General features: G+C 40.4%; 1 pseudogene; it reads left to right on the top strand.

Annotated features, from left to right (window-relative positions):
* Window positions 1-2,333: 2,333 nt before the first annotated feature.
* On the top strand, window positions 2,334-15,088 carry LOC125285685 (annotated as a pseudogene).
* The last annotated feature ends 12,799 nt before the right edge of the window (window positions 15,089-27,887 follow it).

Raw genomic sequence — 27,887 nt, 5'->3', positions numbered from 1 at the left:
TCCTTGAATTCATCCAAAGGTAATTATAATATGAAAAATATGATGACACAGCTTCTTGAGTGATAGCCTAGTGTTTGTTTTAAAGTCTTTTCTTAGAATTTTAATTAGGCCATGAGCTACGGGGCCTTACAATCACCCCCTCACCTCCCAAGGGAACCAACTTTATTTTTGAAGGTCTGACCATGCTGAACATGAATTTGAATGTTAACATTGAACATTTTGGGTTGAACTACCTGTTTCAGCCCCATGAATAGATTTACATTGAAAATCAATCTATTTTAATACATTGTTAATACATTAGAAGAACATCACTGTCCATGGCATAGAGGAAGGTGTGACATCTGTCTTTGCATGTTTAGTCACAAGATAGATATGTAAATAATAGAGACCAAAATGTATAAGCTTCTCACAAGAGTCACCAGGCAAATCAAGTAGAAAGACTATTTTGGTCTCTATTGTTTTAGGAAAAGCCAATTAAACCACTCGAACTATACATTTTCTGAAAGCTTATGCCCTCTACATGTGATGAAACATGCAAAGACAGATGTCACACCTTCCCCTATGTCAATGTCATGGACTGTCATGTTCCTATAATACATTTCCAATGTACATGTAAATCTATTAATGGGGCTGAAACAGGTACTGCAACCGAAAATGTTCAATGTTAAAGGAGAATTCTGGTGTGATATTGACCTAAAGTGTGTTGAAACATGATACCAAGTGTGAACGTATGTCTCATAGCTCATCTCGGCTTGTCCCCTGCACCGAAATCTGGCTTAGTTAGCCGATGCTACCAACAGGTTTTCAAAGGGGGCCTCGGCATCGGCCTAGCCATGCAAATAAATCACTGTTTTACACCATTTACGAGGCTCAAAGTAGCTTCCACACTTCATTGGTAGACTTCCGAGGGCCCTGACATTTAAAACGAGACATTGAGAACTTTGAATAAGCACTGGTAGTTTATTTACAAGACTATTTATACAGACAGTACCTTCAGTAAGTTTACCGTTCGCCGCCATCTTGAATTTAGTCATGATAAGTCGAGTGACGAGTATGAATGAACAGGTATGATAAGGATCAGATTCAAAAGTAACTTCCAGTAGCAGCAACTGGAATCCATGCATTTCCACTGAATTACTTTCAGAGTGCAGGGGACAAGCCGAGATGAGCTTGGTTTCATGTTTCAACACACTTTAGATCAATATCACACCAGAATTCTCCTTTAACATTCAAATTCATGTTCAGCATAGTAAGGCCCGTAGCTTGCCCCTACATGTACTGTGTATGTGAGTAAATACCATCTGGATCTGGAGACTGCTCACCACTCCATCATTCATCTTTTAGCATATTTTATCTACTTGTCCAACCCTCTCACCACCACTCTTCCCCCCCCCTTTTTTTTTTGAAGGTGCTTTGTGGGAATCAACCCAGACACCGGCTCCAAGGCTTCAAGTGGAAAAAAAAACGCCACACAATCAATGTAAATGTCTGCACTCTTTTACGCAAGCTCATGGACTTTGACTGGCTTGGTTTTAGGCACTTTCGCAAAGCCATTCTCTCATTTTCTAAATGTTTTTCAATGTCTTTCAATTTCCAGGCTATTGATCGAATAATGGTGAAATTATGCTGAGTTTGAGTTGAATGAATGGCATTCTTTTGCTACATTCGAAATAAAGTTGAAGTTTAACTCTGAACCTTCTCAGTCATCATTATGAATTAGCCTAACTCCAGGGGATTAGTTTAGTTGAAAAGCATTTAATGAGAAACAAGATTAGGCATGTTAGCATTCATTTTACAGTAATTTTACAGTACTTTTAGCATGCAGTTTTTTTACAGTAACTTACAATAAAGTATTGTAAAGCAAATCAGTCACAGGTTGTTGCTGTAAATAATAAACAGTATTATACATGATTTATTCAGTTAAACACTGTAAAATAACGTCAAAAATTCGCAACACAACTACAGTATTATACATTATTTATTCAGTTAAACACTGTAAAATAACGTCAATAAATCGCAACACAACTACAGTTACAACTAAGGTACTGTTTTTATTTTACAGCAATGTATTGTAATTCAGTATTACTGGACATTACTGTAATTCTACTGGTATTAGCTGGCAACTTAATTGCCAGTAATTTAACGTAAATTTCACAAACATTTTTTTACAGTGAATGTGTGCAAATATAATGGTTTTAGAGCACAAAACTACTCCTGTAATGGGAAATTTCACAACCAGCAAAATTTGCAAACTATTACTTGTGGACATAAATCATTAATCTACATTAAAGTCCATCATCACGATTCTAGACATCACTACCCCAACAGAAACAATGGAGTCAATGGAGATTCGTTCTCCTAAGGGTGGGTATCCTTCGAAGTTGCACCATCTTCCCATTTTGCTGCATTACACTATCTGTTACACACTAAAGATGTCAATTGCTCACCACGGTCTCTGTCTCTGTGTGGTAGGCCTCCCCTCAATAACCGAATAGTTGGCGGACAGGGCAGCTCTCCAGGAAACTGGCCTTAGCAGGCAAGCCAACAGTACAGTGGCTACATTTTCTGTGGAGGATCTCTCATTAACAAGGAATGGGTGCTAACTGCCGCACACTGCACTAAAGGGTCAGCTTGAATTTGTTTTCTGTGGATTGTAGTGTGTCTGTTCACACTGATCCTTTTGACATGAAAATGCTCACACACGTTCCCATTATTGTTTCCAGGTATGATCAAAGCTGTCTGTTGTCATTGGTCTTCACTACCTGGACATTAACAGCCCTACTGCTGTAAGGATGCCTGTAAATCCAGCATCCAGGTTATAATTCAGAAGGAGACAATGACATCGCTCTGCTTCATCTAAGCTCTCCAGTTACATTCAGTGACTACATCCTGCCTGTCTGTTTGCCAGAGAGTAACAGTGTTTTTCATAATGGCACCAATAGCTGGGTCACTGGCTGGGGAGACATAGCACAAGGAGGTACATTTTCAGTATGCAAAGGAAGTCATTTGGGTATTCTGTCTCAGTGATGAAATCACAGTAAAACTATGCTCACACACGTTGAATTAATTCATGCATGAATTAATCCATGATTTATTCCTTTATATCTCATGAATCATCAGGAATTGACATGAGTTCATAGTCTCTCATTCATGACCTCATGCATGAACAACACATCAATTAAGACATTGGGTACAATGGGTACATAGGTACACCATTATGATTTTCAACTAAAGTGTTGAATAATAACATGATCACCCCCACCCCCATCCCCAACACACACACAAAAAACACACACACTTCCATCATCACCACCTCACATACATACAGCACACTGCTTGCTACAGTAAGCCTCCTCTACATACTTGCTGCACACTGCCCCCCCTCCCTACATACACAGCACATTGTCTTCAGGATCTTCTCCAACACACATCCTCTACATACTTACAGCACACTGCCCCCTTTACCCACACACACACTACACACACACACACACACACAGTCACTGCTCCACTTCATCGGCCAACACACACATCTTCACTGTCATCACTCACATACATCATACATACAGTATTCTGCTTGCAATAGTAAGTCCCTTCACGTAGCTTGCAGTACCCCTCCCCTACATACACAGCACATTATTTCATCAGGAAGCTTCTCAACACACATCCCCAACATGCTTACAGCACACACTGCCTGCCCACCCCCACCCCCAATACACAGCACATTGTCTCATGAGGAAGCTTCTCCAACACACATATTGCACACTGCCCTCTCCCCACATACACAGCACACTATTCCATCTCCCTTCTCATCCCCCCAACACACACACCAAGACCCCTGGCAGTTGGGTTAGCCCCTTGAGCCATGGATCTGCCCAAGGTTTCTTCCTTGGTAAGGGAGTTTTTCCTTGCCCCTGTTGCTCTTGGGTGCTCCTTGTTGCCCCCCCCCCCATAAATGCACAAATAGGCTGACACCAGACATAATTTCACTGCATTTCTTACTTCCAGTAACTATATGCATGTGACAATAAACTTCCTTGTATCATGCTTAATAATGATAATCATGATCATGCTTAATAAATCATAATTCATAATGATGTGCCCACCGTACCTAATGCTTTAGGCGATGTGCTGTTCATGTATGAGGTCATGAATGAAGAACTATGAACTCATGTGAATTCCTGATGATTCATGAGTTATTAAGGAATGTGTTCTGTGTTTGTCAGTGAAGCAAAATGTATGCCCAAGGCCCACCATTTTTAAATGGTGAGCAGCAACAAGTCTAGGTTATTTGACAAAAAAACTGATATGCTTTCTTTGCCTAAGTATGTTTGTGTTCTTTTTGGTTTGTTGAAGAATACCTTCCATATCCTGGCCGCCTACAGGAAGTTGAGATGCCTGTGATTGGGAACCGAAAGTGTAAATGTATCTACGGCGTGAATCTCATTACAGATAACATGATCTGTGCAGGCGTGCTATCAGGAGGCAAAGACTCCTGTCAGGTAATAAAATCAAGCTTTCATTAAGAGTCTACTGAGATCCTACAATATTCACATACTTGTTTCAATACAAAATAAACATTTTAATTTATCGTTGGTAGAATGAGTTACCTACAGTGGGCATCGCTTTCAAATGGCCACTTCATTCGCGCATTACGAGGCGTGAAGCTGCGTGAAGCTTTAGTACCACTTTCAGCCACTGTGCGTCGCTCTGCCACTGTACATCGCTCTGTCAGTAGCCTGACTGCCACCCCTTCTGAAAAAGCAGGAGGCTACCTTTAAACGTAATTGTTACCGAGAGGAATCCCAGCCTACGAATTCAATAACAAAATAAATCGTAATTAAATATTACCTCGATTAAGGCTATTTGGGTATGGCTTAAGGCTTGCCTACACGGTGATAGCGAAAATCGAAATCTGCTTTTGATAGCCTACCGGTGCCGCTCCACAAAACGAAAAAATATCTTAATTTGCTGTCTATGTTATTGTCAGTGTTGGGGGTAACGCAACTACGCAAATCAAAACAGTGTCTTAATTTGCCCTACTTCTTGACTGCAATGTAGTCAATTGACTGCTTGACATGTCATTTTTATTTTTCTGTACAATAAACAAATACATCTGCTTTATGCCGCAGAATTACATTCATATTTGGCTGACTGCAGGCCGCCGCCACTTCCTCCCCATATTCCAAGATTAAGATAGTAGCCTATACAAAAAGCACTTCATACTATCATAAAAAAAATCGTTAAAACGAATAGCTATTTGCAATTTGACAAAACACTGGTCCTCATTTTGCGAATGCGAGGACGATATGAGCCTGTTGCATTTAGTTATGTCCGAGTCGCGATAATGTTTGAAAACCACTGGCTCGTAATCACAATAATTTAAACCACGACAGTTGGATAGCCTACTTCATCATGTCCCCATGCCTACATTTTTGTGAGTAGCATAGAGATTGTTAAAAACAATAAAGTATGGCTCTCCGTTTGGGACATCGAAAACTTATATTTTTAATAGACTACTGTCGAAGATGCTGACTTGCAAAAGCCTCGGGATAACACGTTATCTCCACTATCATCAGTCATGCCGCTAGCCTGGGTGTTCCCATGCTGCCTTGCGCGCGATTTGATTCACTCTGCTAAGGCAGCCTGGAGACCATAGAGCAAATTTTTAGCCTGAGATAGGAACCAATCACAGAACAGGGGAAAGCAAGGCGATGATGAGCTATGCACAGACGCATTTGATAGACATCCGTGGCACCCAATAAACAGATCTGGGCATTTTTTTTCAAATACGAGAAAATGAACGTTTGGTTCCCAGACCACGTCTCATTGAGAAGTGGTGGCGCTAGCCAGGTTATCATGCCGCTTGATCAAAGTGGGGAATGAAATAAAAGTTTGAGAACCACTGGCTTATAGGCTATGCCGAAATAATTTTTAACATGTTAAATATTATTATATATTATATATTATATATTATATATTATATATTATTATTATTATATATTATATATATATAAGTAGATGGCTGAAAGCTGCTTGGGATCCCCACCGTCAAGCAATATAACCATACAAGCGCTTCCTGCACTCATTGTTTCAAAAGGAGTAATTTTGGCTTTGTCAGAACTGAAGAGCTATGGAATGACGCACGGTATGCCCAATGAAAATAAATTATTATAACGCAACACAACACAGACCCAGCTTCTCTGGCGTCAGTCACTGACAGTAACCTAGAATAAATGCATGGGGAAAAACACTTCCCCATGACAAAGACATCGTAAAACACTGAAAGTTAATATTTTGTCACTAGCAACATACATCTGTCCTTTGTTAAATGTATTATGTTCCAAGTAGCCTATGCGTAATTCTGCTTGAAAGTTGAACAAATACATTTGCTTATTTCACAGAAAAATATAAATAGCCAGTTAGGGTCTACAGTGCAGAGTTGGTAAGTTATGGTAGGCCAACTTGCAGTGAACATACAAAAAGGGGAAATTCTTTCTCTTGTAGCTGAGCAGGGGCGGTTTTAGGGGCGGGGCCACAGGGGCCCTGGCCCCACCTGAAATTTCATTGGCCCCTGAATGGCCCCTGGTCCCTTGTTGAGAATGATGATCAGAGATGCAATTCCATTCCCAAACAACTGGTGGCAGTAATGCACCTTTTGAAGCTTGAAAGCTAAAGCACACAAAGAACTGCTTAGGTCTGTGCACGAAAGAAAGAATACATTTGGCTAACCAGAGAACTCTCGGCTAATGTGAAGAACTGATACATTTGGCTAAAGAAAGTATCAGCTAGCGTGAAGAACCGATCAATGGCAGCGTTTCATCCTCCACATAAGTTTCTTGGTGAGTCACAAATCTAGGCTATGTGAGTTATCATTAATATGTGAAAAGGACGTTTATGTGTTGCTGTTAGGTTTGTCAATTAAATTATGAAGCAGCTAATGTAACTTAGTCAGTGAACTGTTGATATTAACTTAACGTTAGATTACCTGAGTTCAGGTTTGAATTCATTGTTGGCATGCTGATAGATTTTATGCATGGTAAGGTAACATTAATGAGAGTCAGGTTAACATTAATGTATGACATTTTTGAATGGCCTTATATGAAATGGCACTGCAGATAAATGGACATCCTGTTTGTTTGGGGTCCAACATTACATGCGCCAGTGCGTTTGATTTTTCGCTTGAGGAAAAGGTTTAGCAGCTGCTAACATTAACGTTAAATCTCATGAGAATGCAAGCCTAATTGAGGGGTAATGTTAGCTAACACTACGTTTTTGTGGAGTTAATGTGAGCTATCATTGCAAAGTTATTAACCACTATTCTGAGTTTATTTGATTCATGGACTTCGCATGAATTCTGTCTCAAAGTAGAGTTTCATTGAGATAAATTGGTTAAATGTTCTACCCTATTCACTCAAGCTTTATATGATTGTTTTTATTGTTAACTGGTTTTAAAGTTGCTAGACGACATGCTGAATACAAGTATGGATTTTGTGACACACATTTGTGTTTCACCTACAGACTGGGATGGCGTAGGCTCAGATTGGAGATGGTGACTTTAACCCACAGTCTTCAGAACCACCAGAGTCACCAAGCATAGCTGCTCCTAATGGTACGATGCTATTTCCTGTTGCCACTACAGTGAGCATATTTTGTCATTTATTTTAGAAATGTTGACAGTGCTGTCTAAGTCCTGAATGTTTTCAACTGCTGGCGCCACCCCTGCTTCTAGCCATCAGTAAGCTCACGTCATGTTTGCTTGTCAAGTGCTCACCAATTAATTAAATTAACATTGCATGACACTCCTGCGATCCAAGCAGGCTTGGAATTTCACCATTGTAGGGGCAAGGCCACTTGGCCTTCAGTTTGGCATATTTGGTGGGGGGCACAAAGGCCACATGTCAGGGCACCAAGGCCAAAGTTAACTATACAGTAGTATGCTATAAAAATGATCAAAGTTGTATTTACTGCAGTAGACCTGCATCACTGTATGAAACATTACAAAAACATAAAACATGACATATTACATATAACTGTAAATCATTTGATCATCTAATATTTTCAGATATCTAGGCTATATACATTTATTTTGTATTTGGCCTGTTATGAAATCATGTATTGAACAATTTAAGCACAGCTCAGCTTTAAGAAACTCAAATAGCCTAGATACATGCTTAGCATTTTGTGATCATTAAGGCTACTTTCACAAACTCTTATTGTCAGCTGTCCTCTGATTTACCGATATCTAGGCGACATTTGTCATATTTATTTTGTATTTGGCCCGTTATGAAATGATGTGGAACAATTTAAACACAGTGTAAATTTGGAGACATCCATGTATGTTGAAATGTACGGCAAATTCAAAACGGGATTGGTCTGGAACGGCTAACTGTACAGGGGACTGTTTTACACCTTTCTGTTCGGTAAGGTCTGCTGTTTATTCTGATATATGGTTTGTCATATGTTAAACGAAGGGTTCGTGAAGTATTCCACCGAGATGAATGGGTAGGGAGATGGGCCTTAAAACCTTCAGTAGAATTTATGATTAAATTGAATGATATTTACTTTTCTCGCGAACCGTTCACCACAGCAATTAGCGGCTAACATCGTTTAAAAGCTGAGAAAAAGCTCGTTCATGTGATACTTGTGATGTCTGTGTGATGAGTAGGCTACTTCGCGAGTAGTTCAACTGAGAAGAATGGGTTAATTTGGACGCACTTTCTTTCTTGCGCTGTCACTTTCTCCACTGAGTAATTTGCGCTGTGAATGCTAACATTATTGACAGGCCATAGGCTAAATATGTATCGCTATTAGTAGGACGCAAAGCAGAATATTTAAAGAAGGGGGCACCAAGGCCACCGTGGCCTGTAAACCTCTGATTTTCAAAGGGGCGTCACGGCCAACGCAAGGGGCCGCCGTGAAATACCTACCCTGGATCCAAAACAGGTTCTCTTCAAGTTGTTTGTTTTTTCAATATTTATTTTAATTAATCAAACAGCAAACATCCTGACTTACATCCTCATGCACATCTCATTTCCAAATAATAGCCTACTACAGACAAGGACACAAGTTACTCTCCTTCTTAAAGTGAAAGGCACCTAGACTTACACACCACTAATATAATGTAATCATGGTAGGTGTTAAAAAAGTAAAAAGGTTGACAGTGGGTTATGAAAGTTAATAACAATTAAGTTACTCAAACTTGTTTCATTTTCTTTCTCTCCAGACATTTCCCATTATAGAGCAGCTGGTTCTGTGCAACCAAAGGTATTCCGCAAGATACAGCATGGAAATAGGAAGAGGCCACTAAATGACTTCTATAGTACAAAGACTTCAAATGGTAGGAGTATTCCATATTTAGTGTTTTGCTACCCCTTCCATAATTTTTTAGCTTCCAAATTCCCCATCGTCTGTCTTCAAATCAGAATCAGACTTTTGTAACTGGAAGCAAGACGGTGATTCAAAGACCATTCCAAATCAGACCATTGTAAAAATAATTGTTGAAAAAAAAAATAGTGTAAATATGATGTAGTTGTTGCTCACATGCTGTGTGTGTGTGTGTGTGTGTGTGTGTGTTTGTTTGTTTGTTTGTTTGTTTGTTTGTTTAATTGTATGCAAACTGGCAGTGAAGGTGGTTTCTCTTATCAACAAAAGGGAAAAGAGTTGAAGTAAAACTTATCCAATTGAACAAAAATGAATATGAGTGTACAAATATGATGTATGATTTCTGTTTAAAATATCAATGCATTTCCGCTGAAGTGTCTATTATATTTTAGTTTTATATATTGTGTTTTCAATGCACATTATAAATAAATGGGAAAAAGATTTATATTGGCTTTTTAGTTTTTTAGCAAAAGTATTTGAACAAGGTGAGACTGGTGAAATATATGCACCTTACTGCTGTGGTGTAGTCTAGTTAGCTGTAGTGGGTATACTGTGATCAACCCCAAATGTTAATACCTTTCCTTGCCTATTTTAAGTGGGTATACTGAGATGGTGATGCTTTTTAAGTGGGTATACTGCATAGTCTTGCATATCACATAGACTACACCACTGACCTACTGAACAAGGGATTTTCTGTGCATGGATGTTGACCGGTTCTTGGCCCCTCAGTGTATGATGTGGCCCCTTTGTGGCCCCTGTCTCAGAAAAATCCTAGAACCGCCACTGTAGCTGAGTAGCCTCAGGTGCGCACGTAGACGTAAGGCCGAACATGCAAGCGCCAATGAATCGTGCTCTCCCGACAATCACGCCGTTAAACTTAAATAGGTTAACATCACTCTAAGTTCGCCTTCAAGCAAGGAAAACGATGATTTGAAGACATCTGTTTCGTTGGAAGGGCAAGGGGTAGCAACAGGGCAACACAGAGACAGGCCCTATGGCAGGGCTGTTATGAGAGTATGAAAATATGGGATGTTCTACGGGAAAACATTAAAACGGCAAGACAGCGGGGGAAAGTTAAAATACGTGATAAACACAGAAAAAGTTGTGAAAAAAACGGCATGCATTGTTTCAGTCCCCGTGCACAGGGATTATTTGTCATATTGTTAATCACATATGATTATTTGTGAAATTGTGCAAACAGGCGCAACACATTTGAAAAGGAAGGACTGGTAGCATGCAAGCTCACGGGAAAGATTGATTTAAGAACGTTATCATAGTGTGTGGCTGTGGCGCCGGGCGGAAGACAGCGACAATTGGCAGGAGGGTCATGTCTTTTTAACAATTCTGTCGGAGGGTCATTGAACAATTTCTAGCAGGCAAGAGAGGGTCATGCAACTTGCAACTGAAGCACTCAAAATTCCTCCGGTGGCCCCTTCAATAAATAACGAACAGTCCCTAGATTGCTGCTGGGCTATATGTCTTGGTTCATTATCTGTTAACAACTCATTGCCGTCAAACGCATAGCCTATCTCGAGGTTGCACCCATTACAAACAAACATGCAATGTGAACGTCTGGGATTGGGGAGAGCACTAAATGCTCTACTGAATAAGCACGAAGTCAAACCTTTAAATGAAAAACACTCTTTAATAATCAAAAAAAAAAAAAAACCGCTAATGAAGTAAACTTGTGACCATCAAAAATCGTTTATCATCTGTAACTCCTGATAACAGGACGTAACAGGAAGGCATTTGGCTGAGCAACGGAGGTTAATATGCTCTATATTTTGTCCAAATGATGTCTGTCTATCATAGTTGCACTCGGAGAAAACCAGAATGTTTAATTTGTCCTGCGTTTTTTCTACGGCTGCAAACGGGATTCACGGAATTCACATATTAACCAAATATTTCTTTATTAGGGCAGGGCAGGCATATTTCTGGTCTGCTAAAGTCTGTAAAGTGAAATCTGTGTAGGGTTTTCCAGGCTCCATTTCTTTTTACGAGACACCCTGCTCACTTGAGCCGTCTACCGGTTGTTTGGGTTGTTGCAGCGTCTCACTGGAAAAATACAAATTAAAGTCGCGTGATACCGTGTGATCCCACGCACGGACCGCGAGTGAAGCTGGCCAAGTCGAAGCACTGCCCACTGTAGTGTTCGGTGTTCTTGTGAACGTTTTGGGACTTTCAAGAAGTGAACTCATTTCAAGAACTCATTTTCATCTCGGTTTATCTTACACTTGATTAACTAATTATCTTGTTTATGTTTTTGTTGATATAAAAACTCATTATGTTCATTGTTGATATTTGATATCATTATTGATATTGTTGGTATTATTATTTTGCTCAATTTAACTAATGTAGTGTTCATATACAGGTAGGCCTACTGTAAACAAAAATGTCTGCCCAAATATGGTAACCTTAATAACATTGGAGAGATTTAATGGTGACTGGGCATGGCAGTTCCTGTGCTATCTCAAACTTCAGTTTGCACTTTTAAAGCAATACAACAAATGGTAAAGATCTAAGCACATTTCATTTTCATTTCATTCCAGGGAGACTATGGTGGTCTGATGGTGATCCAACAGAACTCTGTGTGGATCCAGTCTGTTGTTGTCAGTTTTGGTTATGGCTGTGCTCGACCCAATTATCCTGGAGTCTACTCAAGGGTGTCTCAGTACCAGGCTTGGATCCAGTCCCACATCAACAGTGACCAACCAGGGTTTGTCCAGTTCTCCTCTGTTGGAGTTGGTGATGATGATAGCGTCTCTTGTCCTTCCACCACTATATACAAATAGTAACATAGCACCCACATCTGCATCCTCAGAGAGGGCTGACATGGAAGCTCCCAAAAGTAAGTTCCCCATAACGAACACTTAACTATACACTGTTCTAGCGTAAAATGTGTCATATTAACTAAAATACATAATAACCAACCATATCATTTGTTGTTTTATCAACATCAAATTATCAATGATATTATGAGTAATATTCTATGTAATAGTGCTAATACTATATGGAGTAGCCTTACCCTAATGCAGTTTCAGTAGAGTCTTTTACAATGGTGACTGTCATTTATGATGAAACACCAGAAATATCTATTTTATAGGCAAATGTGTTATTTAAAGAAAAACATAATTATCACACACAATTTCCATTTTCATAGTCTTTGAAGTTACAGCCCCAGCTTACTTAAAGAGAGGCTCTGCTGATGGTAAGTAACATTATTTTACATAATCTCTTTTGAAGCACATCTCCCATCATATATTTGGCATGCTACTTTTTGAAGGTATAGGCCTCCCAAAGGGGAGTTGTATTGTCTGTCACAAAATTATCAGTCATCAGAAACAACCAACCATCATTCAGTCATTCCACAACAGTAGTGTTCTCCTGGTATTAAAATGAAATGATAAATTACTCTGTTTCATATTTTTGGATGAACTTTCCCACCAATGCTTATTCTCTTCTCTCAGTTTGTGGTAGGCCTCCCCTCAATGACCGAATAGTTGGAGGACAAGACAGCCTTCCAGGAAACTGGCCCTGGCAGGCAAGCTTACAGATTTCTGGCAACCATTTCTGTGGAGGCTCCCTCATCAACAAGGAATGGGTCTTAACAGCTGCACACTGCTTTTTTGGGTCAGCTTGGATTTATTTTATGTGGATTGTAGTTTAGTATGCCCTTTTACATTTGGATATTCACACAATATCTTTCCCTGCATTGTTTCCAGGTTCAAACAGTCTGTCAAGGTTAACTGTGGTCCTTGGTCTTCAAGACCTGGACACCCGCAATCCCAAACGAGTAACAAGGGGAGTGAGGAAGGCTATCAAGCATCCAGGCTATAAATCCAGTGGAGTTCACAACGACATTGCCTTGCTTCGTCTTAGCTCTCCGGTTTGTTTCAGTGACTACATAAGGCCTGTCTGTCTGCCTGCCAGTGAGAGTGTTTTCCCTAATGGTACTCCGAGCTGGGTCACTGGCTGGGGAAAGATAAGTGAACGAGGTATGCAACAAGTCTTCAACAGAAAAATAAAGAATATATTTTTTGGACCTATATATATATATATATATATATATATATATATATATATATATATATATTATATTATATTATGTTTATGTTAAAACAGATATGTACTCTGCCGATCAAAAGTTTGGGGTCACTTAGAAATGTCCATTCCACTCCATTATAGGCAGAATACTAGCTGAGCTTTTTAATCAGGGCAACAGTTTTCAGATTACATTATGTGCTTACATAATTGCAAAAGGGTTCTCTAATGTTTTCTCAATTAGTCTTTTAAAAATGATATCAGATTAGTAAATAGAATGTGCCTTTGGAACATTGGATGAATGGTTGCTGATAATGGGCAATGTAGATATTGCATTAAAGATCAGCCATTTCTTTCTACAACAATAATTTACAACATTAATGATGAAAACAAGGACATTTTCTAAGTGACTCCACACTTTTGAATGGCAGTGTACATAAACTGTTTTAATATAAAAAAATATATATGTGTGGGTCCAAAAAATATATTCTTTATTTGGTTGTTTATGTGTCTTATGAAAAGTGGAAGAGTGCATCAACTTTGGGTTTGGTATGCAAAATTCACGCAGATATCTATGATGAAGAAGAGTAAAGTATTTGTGTCTTTTTTTTATCTGGCCACTCTTAGAGAGCCTTCCAAATCCTGGGACCCTGCAGGAAGTTGAGGTGCCTGGGAACAGACAGTGTCAGTGCGTCTACGGAGCTCGTTTAGTCACTGATAAAATGATCTGTGCAGGTGTAAAAGAAGGAGGCAAAGACGCGTGTCAGGTGATGTAAAGCCCAACATGAACCTTACTACAAACAAATCTGAATTCCTAATAATAATAATGCAGATCATTGATTGTAAAGAGAGAGATTAAATTCTGATTTCCTATTAGTTCAGTGTCATGATTGTGCAATTGTGTAAAGAATCTTATGCATTTTCATTAATTAAATGAATTAAATTAAATGAATACCCTCTTTGTTTGATTATTATGCTGTGGTCTGCATTCTTCAATCCAGGGAGACTCGGGTGGTCTAATGGTCAGCCAACAGGACTCTGTATGGATCCAGTCTGGGATTGTCAGTTTTGGCTACGGCTGTGCTCGCCCCAATTATCCTGGCGTGTACTGTACACCCGGGTGTCTCAATACCAGGCTTGGATCCAGTCCCACATCCGCCTAGACCGACCAGGCTTCATCCAGTTCTCCTCGAATGGAATAGAGGCAGACAGTGACAGTGGCCTCTCCTGCTCCTGACCTCCAGTGGCAACTGCAGCTCCTTCAGCTACAACTAAACACCGGTGACAAAATACAAGATAAAATATTATTGTGTATATTACAACCATAAGTAAATACAGTATGTAGCTAATTATTTCTTACCTGAACTTCTATGAAAGTTTTCTGTAAATACCTCATGGTGCATGCCATAGAATTGCAATACATTATAATGACAATTGTACAGGTTGACATCAAGTTAAGTACTTTTTACAGTGACCTTGTTGTACATACAAAATCCAGAGGACATTCCAGTTGGGCAGCATTTTAGATTTTCTTAATGCAACGTTTTTAACTTATTACTTATTACAGGATATGTGCATACAGCAAGTTATGGCTGTATTCATGATGTGTGGTGCAATGTATTGTATAATATTATTTGCATTTAAGCCCACCTGGATGTTAATAAAGGACATGAAAATGGTGATGAAATATGTGAAATAATTTGTGCTTTTCTATTGTTTCCAACTGAATGGCACATCCAATGGCCATTTAAACAGTGGGAGCTTTGTGTACACTCAGTCAGTAATTGATTAAAATGAAACTCATTAGGTTCCTGAGTAAACATCAACCTCAGAAAATATTTCTTTTTGTGGCACGCAAGGGAGTTTGTGTGTTTGAACAGTTATCAGATCTTGGCAGCTGACATGTTGTTATACAGATCAAGAACAAGTTTACTTCTGTCTCTTAACTTTATGTAGTCCCTACCCCGGCTTGAAAATGTTAAATTGTCTTTATACCACAGACCAAGATGCCAAAATGGGAAATGCAGTGTTCAATTCTATCAAAAGAGAATTTAATTGAATTGAATTCCTCTACATCAGTTTGACTTACTTGAGTACAGCAGTCTTGGAGAAACGTGACTCCTTAACTTCAAAACCTGGTGATACATTGCCTGGTGAAAACCTGTTATTCATGTCCTGGGAGTGACATACTCTACACACACAAACTTCCCGTTTACATGTTAATCAGCATGCTGAATGAAGCAGCGACGTACAGTAGAAGTAGTATCTGCGTCATGACGTCTCCACAGTCTCTGTCCCTGAATTTCATTCATGACTGTGAAATAAGTGTATTGACTAGATTAGAGCCGATATTAATTTGTATTTTAGCCTAATAGGCCGCTTTGAGGTGTTTTCACCGATTCTTCATCTGTTGGTAGTGCGCGCAAAACCTGCGTATTTGAGCATTACTATACTTCCATCCACCGATACATTACATCTTGACATTAAAACTTTAAGTTCCTACACATACATTAACCTCATCTTCATTCTAGAAGTGCAACATTTTTGCCACACAAGTGTCATGGCATCAAAACAAGCTACCAAAATTCATTGAACGAATATGCGCAGATATAATTTCCGACGTGCGTTTCCATGCCCACCATATTCCGCTTTTATTCGGAATATTGGCAATATTCCGATTAAGCATGAGTCACGTAAACACCTTAGTCCAGCTGCCATAAAACGATTAAGGTAATATGTGACTATCTGAATACTAAAAACCTGAAATAACACCCCTAACACTGTCTCTTATAACCGGAATATTGTGGCATGCAAACACATCGTCGAACAGGCCCGGAGTGGGTAATCGGGAGAATAGGAGAATTCCTGGTGGGCCGCTTCACTTTAGGGCCGGTCGAGGGGAAAATATTGGCATTTGTCACGTTAATCTATCTTCTCTTAATGTTGGCTACACACGTTCGCATTCTATGCCTAACACCGCAACCTCTGCATGGGTTGTTCTCCCCTCCCCTATATGGGTCCATATAGCCCGTCTTTCCTAAAAAGTTTTCTCAGATACCAGCCGGGCCGGCCCTACCGTATTGATAAGCGTCAGGGAGGATGGATAGTAGAAATATGCCATGAGGGACTGAAAAGGCCAGGTAAAAAAGACTAAAAGTATTGGAGGGAAATGCTGCCAAATGTGCCATGCTTCCATGCTTTTTTTGAAGAGGACAGACATAAGTGGCAACTGGTAAAGAGAGATAGCCATGATTATAGTGGCGTAATTGGGCTAACAACCTACTAGACGTTATAGCGTTGTCACCTATTCGCAAGTAACATATTAAATTAATTAAAATATTAGCATTTTGGTATCATCCAATATGGCTATTCATAGACTTTGCAAATATTATGCAAATATTGATAACAAAACTCAAGCTTGATCTGTGTATGCAGTAGCCTAGGCCTAAAAACAAAAGTAGCCTCTGAGCAGCAGATCAGCCAGTCCCCCGCTGAAAATGATGAGCCCGAAATTAACTATGACTATAGGGACAAGTAGAAAGGATAATAGAGTTAACCATATGAATTAAAGTTCCTTTATGTAAGAAAGAACAGTAGGCTATGACAGCAGTAGGCTACATGATCAACCTATATGGCTTGTTTGCTCAGAAGTGGATGTAGTAAAGGAGCAAATCACCAAACAACAACATGATAGCTGACCCATGCAGAAAAAAAAACATGTAAACAATACAGTAGTTCAATATGCCTCTTAGTGGAATTGTGGGATACATTTCAAATGCTTTATGTCTTCCTTCCTGTTTTTGTTAACTTATCAACATATTCTTGTGGAATAGTGGAATATTAGCCTATAATAAAAACTACAAGATAGTAAGAGCTGAAATGTTGCCTTATTTATCCAATTTCCACCACCACTAAAAAAGTGGGCCGGTCTTGGGCCTGAAACTCCCGGGCTGAAAAGTTGCCCCACTCTGGCCCTGTCGTCGAATTATTAGAATGTTAAATTCCGTCTGCGCACGTTCATGCAAGGGATTTTGGTATCTTGGTTTGATGCTCTGACACTTCGCAAACATAGCGAAAAGTGTGGCAGAAAGTTTGCACTTCTAGAGGGAAGGTGAGGTCAATGTATGTATCCCATTAAAACCTGAAGCATAAATATCATGATGGAATTTATCGATGGGCATCGTAATGCTCAAAGAAGCATGTTTTGCGCGCACTGTTGACAGATGAATAATCGGTGGACACTCTAAACTAAAAGTGGCCTATTGTAAGGCAGCTTTAATCTGGCCATGAATGAAATTGAGGGAGACGAGACATGCAAAACAATAGCAACTGTAATCTGGCCATGAGTGAAATTCAGGGAGATACCGTTGAGACGTCATGACGCAGAAAATACTTCTGCTTTACGTCGCTGGTTTATTCAGAATATACAGATAAGCATGTAAACGGGAATATCTGGTTTCTGATGCACACGGAAACATATTATTCTGAATATTGCCATAACTAGAATATGGACATTAATCAGAATATAGTGTGCATGGAAACGTAGCCTAGTCAGTGTCACTGGATAGGATAAACTCTGGTTGGTTAATTTCTGAATAAATAAATGAATGCTACTTTCTCCATACATGCAACCACGCACACAAGTGTACATAGACTGAATAAATTACAGTATTTGACCACTGTTTGAATGTCATGCTTTTTAACTAAATATATTTCTATTGTATCAGTAGTAATCTTCTAAAATAGGTTGCCTCTTCACTAACCCTAGGCATACTGAGGAACACACCCTGAAGCTTTTACACAGGGAGAGAGAAACAAATAATAGTGTTTTCGGCATAGTGATTTCAGTAATTAAATTATGTGACATTCTAAGAAGTTGAATCATTAGTTAAGCTAAAACTGGAGTGACAAAGTGGGCACCACCGACATAAGATTGTCATTTTTCATCTAACCATGCCCAGATAACATTTAAATATATTTTATAAAATGCCCCATCAAATCTCCATCACAAAAACACAGGAACATATAAATGCAGATAAGATTGGGTGTACTTGGGATGACCACCTAACCATGAGATCAGCAAACATCTTGGGAAAGGATTTATCATGAGAGGGTGTAACGTGATGGCAAAGAAACAAGCTGATTGGTTGTGACATCACTGACTAACCAATTTAAGGTTGCTGTACCTGGTCACTTTCAAACAACTTGTATTGCTGATTCAGGTAAAAAGCCCTTGAATTCCAGTATGATCTTAATTTTCCAAATCCTTGCCTAAGTGTTATCCAGGACATGAATGTTTTTGCAGATCTGCTCTTCAGCTGTTCATTGCCTAATGCTTACACTGTTCACTGTGGGACAATAGAAAGAGGAAATTGACTGAGCTTTATGCACCTTTTCAGAGACCATGATGATGTGGGTGAGAGTGGTCTGCACTGTAACCCTGCTAACCTGGGGTGAGTCTCCCCTGATGGCTACTTAGCTTTAGGTTTAAGAAAAAGGGAAGGGAAATTAGGCTGGGTCTTCAGAAATAATGGCTCAATGGATAACGTCAATTAAAGAGTCAATAGACCTCAGATATCATCCTAAAATACAGCCTTGTGTTTCTTTCTCCTAGGGCTCTATGCAGCCAATGTGGGAGGCAATCAACTGCCTCAGTCCATATTGCAAAAACACAAGAACATCTACAGCAATATGGGCATCTGCTGGATCATGGGCAACCCCCACTACCGCACCTTTGACAACCACTATTACAACTTCATGGGCAACTGCACCTATGTCATGGCTTCCAGTAAATGCAGTGACAGCGGTAACACTCCTTTCTTTGAAGTGGAGGTCAAAAATGAGAACAACCCAAAGTCAGAGATCCCTAATATAGAAATGGTTGTTATCAAAGTCTATGACTACACCTTCACTATTTACCGGACAGAATATGGAGTAGTGAGAGTAAGTGGGATTTTTTTTTTGTTGTTGATTATAATTACTTTCCTTTATGTAATTTTCAATCACTATTAACTGAAAACTCAGACAATTACAATTTATGTTGCTAAACATAAATAAAAGTTTGTTTTTGTTGCTTTTGGTTTAGAAAAAATCTAAAATGGCCATGTATTTTTTCTTGGTTTACTTCAGCTCTACGATAACCTGTGGAACCTCCCAATGCACCTTGATGATGGTAGAGTGGCCGTGCTTCCCAGTGGCATGTCTGTCCTGCTGAAGACCGACTTTGGTGTGACAGTGCAGTATGACTGGGAGCAGTACCTGGTGGTCATGGTGCCCGATAGCTTCAAAGGCAAGACCTGTGGCCTCTGCGGAAACTTCAACAGCGAAGATAGCGATGACCTGCTTCTGCCCAATGGCAGCCCCGCAGGCAGCACCACAGCACTGGGCAAGAGCTGGAGAGTGCCAGGCGTGGCTGGCGACTCCACCTGTCGGGATGAGTGTGATGGCGAGTGTGGGCAGTGCCAAAAAAAACCTCAGAAACAGGCTCCCTGTTCTTCCACAACAACGTCTCCGGGAAGGAATTCTGTCAGGGGCTCACAACCCTGATGGAAGGACCGCTCAATGATTGTGCAGCTTTGATCGCGCCCAAGGTGTACACAGAGAACTGCCTGTATGACGTGTGCATGAAGAAAGACCTGAAGAGCTTCTTGTGTGACACCCTGAAGGTGTTCACAGAAGCCTGCCAGAGAGCCGGCTTTAAGGTGCAGAACTGGAGAGGTGTCATTGGCTGTGGTAAGTTTACTGAAAATCTCAATTTAAAATTAAATGTGTCTTGGCATGCCAATCAGTGCCACGTACTGCCAGAGGTGATTCAACATGCACAAAAGATAGGAAAACACTTCACATCTCATTTAGTGTGTATTTAAGACATGTACTATATTACAATGTTACTTTGTTTACTGCATGTTATGTTATGATGCTATGCCACAAAAAAAGATAATAAATTGTTCTTGTGGTATTTATTCCATATCTAGCTGCTCCGACATGCCCTAAGAACAGCCACTATGAGGAGTGTGGAATCTCATGCCCTGCAACCTGCGACAATCTTCAGGCTCCATCCAAATGCAAGAGCCCATGTGTTGAGAGCTGTGTGTGCGATGACGGCTTTGTCCTCAGGGGCAACGAATGTATCCCCCAGTCCCAGTGTGGATGCCTCTATGAAAAGACAGGAAGTTATGTGAAACCTGGAAAGTCCTTCTGGACAGACAACTGCCAGAAATTCTGTACCTGTGAGCCCAGTAATGGTCAATTGGTTTGCCAATCAGAGGGGTGTTCAGACGGACAACAGTGCAAAGTGGTGAAGGGAATCATAGGCTGCTATGCCTCATCTAACGGCATTTGCACCATCTCAGGAGACCCCCATTATAAAACATTTGACAACCACCTCTACTCTTTCCAAGGCAATTGCACATACACTGCTGCCAAGGCCACCCACATTGAGGGCACACACCTCCATCCCTTTACAGTGGTGGTAGAGAATGAGAAGTGGCAGAATACAGAGCTTACTGCTGCCAAAGCTGTTGCTGTGGAGGTTTATGGGCAAACATTGGTACTGAGGAAAAACCAAATTGGAGTAGTCATGGTAAGGTGGAAAGTTACTTTGGTTGTTTTCGAATGCTACAAGAAATTCAATTCTAAGGCAAACTGCAAGACATACTGTAGAAAAAGACATGCTACAAAATAGCATGTTGCAAAAAGTGTATTGCTGTTGTCTCTTCTTTATTATTGAATTTCCATGTTTATTCATGGTTTCATTTTTAGGTGGATGGTGTTCTTATGAATTTGCCAGTGAATCTAAATAATGGCCAAGTGGAAGTTTATCAAGATGGCAGCTATGATGTCATCAAAACCGATTTTGGCCTGATAGTGACATATGACCTGGTATACCCGTCACTGTAACTGTTCCTGGCTCATATCATGGTAAGACCAGTGGCCTGTGTGGCAACTTCAACGGTAACAAGAATGACGAGTACCTGCTGCCTGACGGCAAGGAGACAAAAAGCATCAAGGACTTTGGTGCAGCCTGGAAGGAATCTGTGCAAGGTGTGGTGTGTGATGATGGCTGCACCGGTGATTTCTGCCCCAAGTGTGCTGAGGATAAGAAACGCATCTTTGAGGCTGACTGCAGCATCATCAAAAACGCCAATGGCCCCTTTGCTGCCTGTCTCAGTGTCATCGATCCAGAGTCATACTTCAGGGACTGTGTCTATGATGTCTGCATGGGCAATGGAGACCGCAACATGCTCTGCCACAGCATTGCTGCATATGTGTCTGACTGCCAGGACTTTGGTGTTGCCATAAAGGACTGGAGAACCCCAACCTTCTGTCGTAAGTGTCTCTTTTAGATTAGATGTATTTGATTAGTTCATAATCTTCACTCAACTCCACCTCCTCTTTTCCAGCCCTGTCCTGCCCTGCCAACAGTCACTACCAGATCTGTGCCCAGACCTGCAACTCTCCCTGTCCTGGCCTCACAAATATTGTCAGCTGTCCCAAAACCTGTGCAGAGGGCTGTGCCTGTGACTCCGAGTACTCTTTCAATGGGGTCGGCTGTGTTAAATCAGATGAGTGCAGCTGCTACTATGATGGACGCACATACAAAGTGAGATTGAAAACAGATCGTTCTTAATCAATTGTGAACTTTAGCTGATGCAGATCCAGTAATCTGTCTAATCAGAAGAAGCAGAGGATAGAACTCAAGATAGTACTCAAGTGTACACCGTGCCACACACGAGCACCGGTGGGTCAGTGCACAGACATGAAGTTCTTAGTACATTATTTAATTTAATAGTGACACAGTTTCCATGAAACATCTGAAAATCAGAGACAAACTCTAATTTAGAACTCTAATTTAAACTCAACCTCCGTCATGTTACTCTAGATGTTGAATAAAACATGACAAATTACTCAACTGATTTCTGCCACACTGATTTATGAAAAGTAAATAAATCTGAAAATATTGGTATGACCGCCTGTTACCAGGTTTCTGTTACTTGGTAGCTGTAGGGACAATTCTCTGTGAGTTCAAATTAATACCTTAACTCTAAGTATTAGTGATATTCCACATACATGCTCTACTACTTTAAAATCCTGATCATTACAGCCTGTAAGAGATTGCTGAATGGTTCTCTCACTTTTAGATTGGTGAGACTGCCATCAGCAATGACTGCACTGAGCGCATTACCTGCCAGTCTTCTGGTGTTGTGAAACGAGAAAGCATCCACTGCAAGAGCGACGAAATCTGCAAAGTGAAGAATGGTGTCCGTGGTTGCTTTAACCCCAGCTGCGTCTATAATGGACACACATACAAGGTGAGAGGATATTTGCCTTATTCACTATACACTTGCCATTACACCAGCAGATGGTGGTAATGCACTCCACAAACTGCCAAAAAAAAAAGCTCACAGAAAAAGAAGGGTTCGCTGGCCTGCTAGAGTAACCTTCATCTTCTTCTTCAGTGAGTTTTTTTTAGGGCAGTTTGCAAATGGAGTGTATTACCACCATCTGCTGGACTGAGGTGTAATGGCGAGTGTACCCTGTACCCTCTTTCTGGCACCCGGATGAATAAGGCGAACTGTGTTTGTTGCAAAGTGTTGACCATCTTGTTGCTGCAAAGGTGTCACACAGGTGGTTCTTCATATTGTAGATCACCTAAACACTGGACAAAGCGTACACATTCTCAGCTGTTTTCTGTCTCTCTCCCTCAGAGTGGTGAGTCTGTGGTCAACGAGGACTGTACCGAGCGCATTACCTGTCAGGCCTCTGGTATACAGCACGAACGCATCCACTGCAAGAGTGGCGAAATCTGCATGATCAAATACGGTGCCCGTGGTTGCTTTACCCCCACCAGCTGTGTCTATAATGGACGCACATACAAGGTGAGATGATAATGTGCTTGTTGCAAAGTGTTGATCATCTTGTTACTGCAAAGGTGTTGATCGTTTTGTTGATCACCTCAAAACTGTACGAGGCAAACACATTCTCAGCTGTTTCCTGTCTCTCTCCCTCAGAGTGGTGAGTCTGTGGTTAACGAGGACTGTACCGAGCGCATTACCTGTCAGTCATCTGGAACCCATTGCAATGCAGAAGTCTGCAAGGTGAAGGAACCCATCCACTGCAATGAAATGTGCTTTTAGCAAAGTGTTGATCTTATTGTTGCTGCAAGGTGCAAAGGTGGATCGGTGATCACCTCAAAACTGGACAAGGCAAACGCATTCTCAGCTGTTTTCTGTCTCTCTTTCAGATGGGTGAGTCTGTGGTCAACGAGGACTGTACCGAGCGCATTACCTGTCAGCCATCTGGAATTGTGCAGCACAAACCCATCTACTGCAATGATGGAAGTCTGCAAGGTGAAGGGCGGTGTCAGGGTTGCTTTACCCCCACCAGCGTCTATGAAGATGATAAGATGATAATGTTGTTGTTGAGACGACAAACTCTCATTTAAGCTCAACTCATGTTACTTTAATGTTGAATAAAACATGACAAATTACTCAATTGAGTTCTGCCACACTCCTTTATGCAAAGTGAATAAATTCAAAAATATTGGTATGATTGCCCGTTACCATTGCATGGTTTCTGCTACTTGGTAGAGGCACGGACAGTGCCCTGCGAGTTGAAATTAATGCCTTAAGTAAGATATTCACCATACATGCTTTACTACTTCAACATCCTGATGATTACAGTTGGTAAAAGATTGCTGAATGGTTCTCTCACTCTCAGATTGGTGAGTCTGATATCAGCAAGGACTGCACTGAGCGCATTACCTGCCAGTCTTCTGGTGTTGTGAAGCGAGAAAGCTTCCACTGCAAGAGCAACGAAGTCTGCAAGGTGAAGAATAGTATCCGCAACTGCTACCCCCAAGTCAATCAATGCTCAATCGCAACCAGTGGAGCCCTCACCATGTTCGGTGGAATGGAGGGCACCATTGACGTCTCGGGGGCCTTTGAGATTGTGGAAGTGTGTGATGATGCTGTAGTGGAGGAGTGGTTCCGCGTGGTGGTGCAGCTAGAGGAGTGTGGACACTCTGGCCTCAGACGCATTGAAGCAATCAACATCTTCTTTGAGGATCTGGTCATCGTCATAAACAGAAAGCATGAGACCTGGGTGACTACTATTTGTCTTTGATCTCTCTCTCTCTCTCTTTCTCTATGAAACAATTCAGCTTACTGAGGCTTGTTTCCTTGTTCTCAGTGCTCGGACACCCATGTAAGCTTTTTATCATTCTATCTTGTAGGTCAATGGCAGGATGGTCAACCTGCCCAGTCTGCTTCAGGACGAGATCTCAGTGAAAATATCTGAGAAGATGGTGGTCGTTGAGAAGGTGTCAGCCCTGCGGGTGATCTACAGCGTGACACAGGAGATCACCGTGACTGTCAATGACCACTTTTCTGACAAGGTGTGCGGAGCTTGTGGGAAAATGACTGGAGATGTCAGCATCACCATTGACAACAAGTCCATCAGGAAGTGGATGGACTCCTGGAGAGCACCTGACTTCCCAAGCTGGTGAGTTTGATGCTGAAAACCATATTTGACTGATATTCTTAAATTCTTCATAACAATATGATAAATGTCCTTTTTCCATTCTCCAGTGTGTTGTAAAGGTACTCTGGTACAAGAAATTGGACTTTGGCATATGGAGAGAAGTCTACAATTTCTACAGTATATGTTGTCTGTATGAAGCAATCAGACTGCCAATTGTTTTGATTTTTATTTGTAAATTCTGTAGAAATATGTTTTAAATGACACATTGTATGTAAAATACTGGCCAAATAATAAAGACAATAGAGTTGCATTGCAATCTTTGGTATGGATGTCTGTTAGCACGCTAGATCAAATATCTATGTGTAAATATGTTTCAGCTCTAGCATGGCCGCAATAAAGTACAGAACTTGACTGCAAACTTTCATAAGGCCATCCTTTTGTTTGCAGTAACAGCCAAAAAAAGAAAAAAATGGGTCAGTAGGTAGGTCTATATATTTTTTCAAGATTAAAAGAAAAAAAAGTAAAATTTTGGTAATGGTGATTACGTAGGTATGAATTTAAACAAATTTGCATATCGTGACATCACAGACTGGGTCTTCAACCCTTGCCACCACGGTCAAACTGTAGCATGTCCTCAATTGTTTGAGTTTCCTCCACCAAAACTTTAGTGGTCTTCTTGAGGTCAGTCGACACGGTCACCGTTAGAGAGGCAGGGCTCCAGACTAACTTTTTGCATTGGTTGCACTGGTGCGCCTAACCTTTTTATTTAGGTGCACCAGAACAAAATATAGGTGCACCCAATACATTTAATTTCTGAGCTGTTGTAAGAGCATGGAATGGGAATGATTTGATTTGGGGCACCCACCACCTTGACGGCATCAGTAATTGTGTGATCAGTGGCGATCCAAGTCTCTGCTCCACCCTCCACACATACACGGAAAATGCTGGCTTGTCATATGTTTCTATTTCATATTTTGGAATTCATAAACTATATATTTTGTTAATAATTTATAGTATTTTATGATCTGCATAAATACTAATAACTAAAAATATTTAGTAATTTGAATACTTTTTTAAAACTTATATTAATGTCATTACAGTGGTGGTGTTTAGGTCTAATTGAGTGCCTGTCACTTTAAGAAAAACGTGAAAGTAGGCTTATATTTACCGATGCAATTCGTTTTTTATGTCATTATAGACCCCTTTCCGGGATCACAGAAGAGATGCGTGTCTTGCAATGTTAACTTCTATGATTTTGGTGAGCACTACATTCATGATAGACATGACTCGTGAGCTAGCAGGATAGGATTAACTAGAAGGAACTCTCTCAAGATGTAAAAGTTTGCCAATCGGTTGTGTAGCTTATTTCGGAAATGTCATTAAACCCAATACTAGGCCTAAATTAACTAAATTCCATAGCCTAGGTAGGCCTCTCAACACAAAGTTGAGAGGTGCAAGTCAGCAAATCAACTTAACATGGCACGGCACACAGCTGCAGGTTAAAAGCTGCGTGTGTGTGTAAGGCTACGGGAAGTAGCCTTTAAAGGAACCGTAAGATTGTGACCAAAACTGGTACTGCAATCACTTTCAAATTACTGTAGAGCGGTTTATCCCCTCCCCCCTGACTGGCAGGGGGGAGGGGATAAGAATGAACAGGTATGATAAAGGGATCAGATTCCAAAAATAATTCAGTGGAAATGCATGGATTCCAGTTGCTGCTACTGGAAGAAACTGGAATCCATGCATTTCCACTGAATTATTTTTGGAATCTGATCCCTATCATACCTGTTCATTCTTACTAGTTGCTCGACTTATCGTGACTAAATTCAAGATGGCTGCAAACGCTAAACTTCGTGAAGATACTGTCTGTATAAATCGTCTTGTAAGTAAACTACCAGTGCTTTTTCAAAGTTCTCAATGTCTCGTTTTAAATGTCAGGGCCCTCGGAAGTCTACTAATGAAGTGTGGAGATACATTGAGCCTCGTAAATGGGTGTAAAACAGTGATTTATTTGCATGGCTAGCCCAATGCCGAAGCACCACTATTGAAAAAGCTGTTGGTAGCATCGGCTAACTAGTGCCAGATTTTGGAGTGCAGGGGACAAGCCGAGATGGGCTATGAGACATACGTTCACACTCGGTATCATGTTTCAATACACTTTAGGTCAATATCACACCGGAATTCTCCTTTAAGCACGCATAGATCCGGGGCATGTCTGAACTTTTCCACTGGAGCAGACAAACAGCCTACTAACAGGATAAAAGGCAGTGACATACGAGAGTCGAAACAAAGCGAATGTAGGCCATAGTAGTGTGACATGCGTAAACCAATGGTTTAATCATAGATGATGCCACAGGTTTTTATTTAAAAGAAAGAACGTAACCCATGTTTGTTTGTAGCCAATTTATATTCACAATACTTACTAAAATATGATTAATATTATTTTATTGCATTTGTCGGTCGGGTTACAGCATGGCCTAATACAGTGGTCCCCAAACTTTTTCTTCCGAGGGCCAGCTCACTATGCCTGGCTCTAAGCGAGGGCCAGAGACTCTGAGTATCAGTAACCATAAATAGCTTAGTGCTGTGAACAACAGCAGTCTACCTTAGTTGAATATTCCATTACATTTAATCATAGGCTACTGCAATTTAATACCATTGTTAGCTGTGTTTATGTTGCCATCATATCATATCAGTGTAAAATGTAGCTCAAATGAAATAATACTACTAAAAAGACTTTAGCATTCCCAAAAGTATTAGCAGGGAGTCCCAAAAGTATTTTATTCAAAATGTGTGAACTCTATGTCTGCATACACAGCTCAAGTTGTGAACAAGCAATATTCTACAAATAATTCAAAGTTCTCAAACTATGAGAGTTTTATGAAGTGCTGGCAAAAACATCTGAAATCACCTAATGAGAACTTTGTGAACTCTATGAACATTTGAACGAGTGGATAAAAAATAGAAATAATTATCCCAGA

Source organism: Alosa alosa, chromosome 20, assembly GCF_017589495.1.
Source record: "Alosa alosa isolate M-15738 ecotype Scorff River chromosome 20, AALO_Geno_1.1, whole genome shotgun sequence".
NCBI lineage: Eukaryota > Metazoa > Chordata > Actinopteri > Clupeiformes > Clupeidae > Alosa > Alosa alosa.
This window is presented reverse-complemented; position numbering and strand designations above follow the sequence as displayed.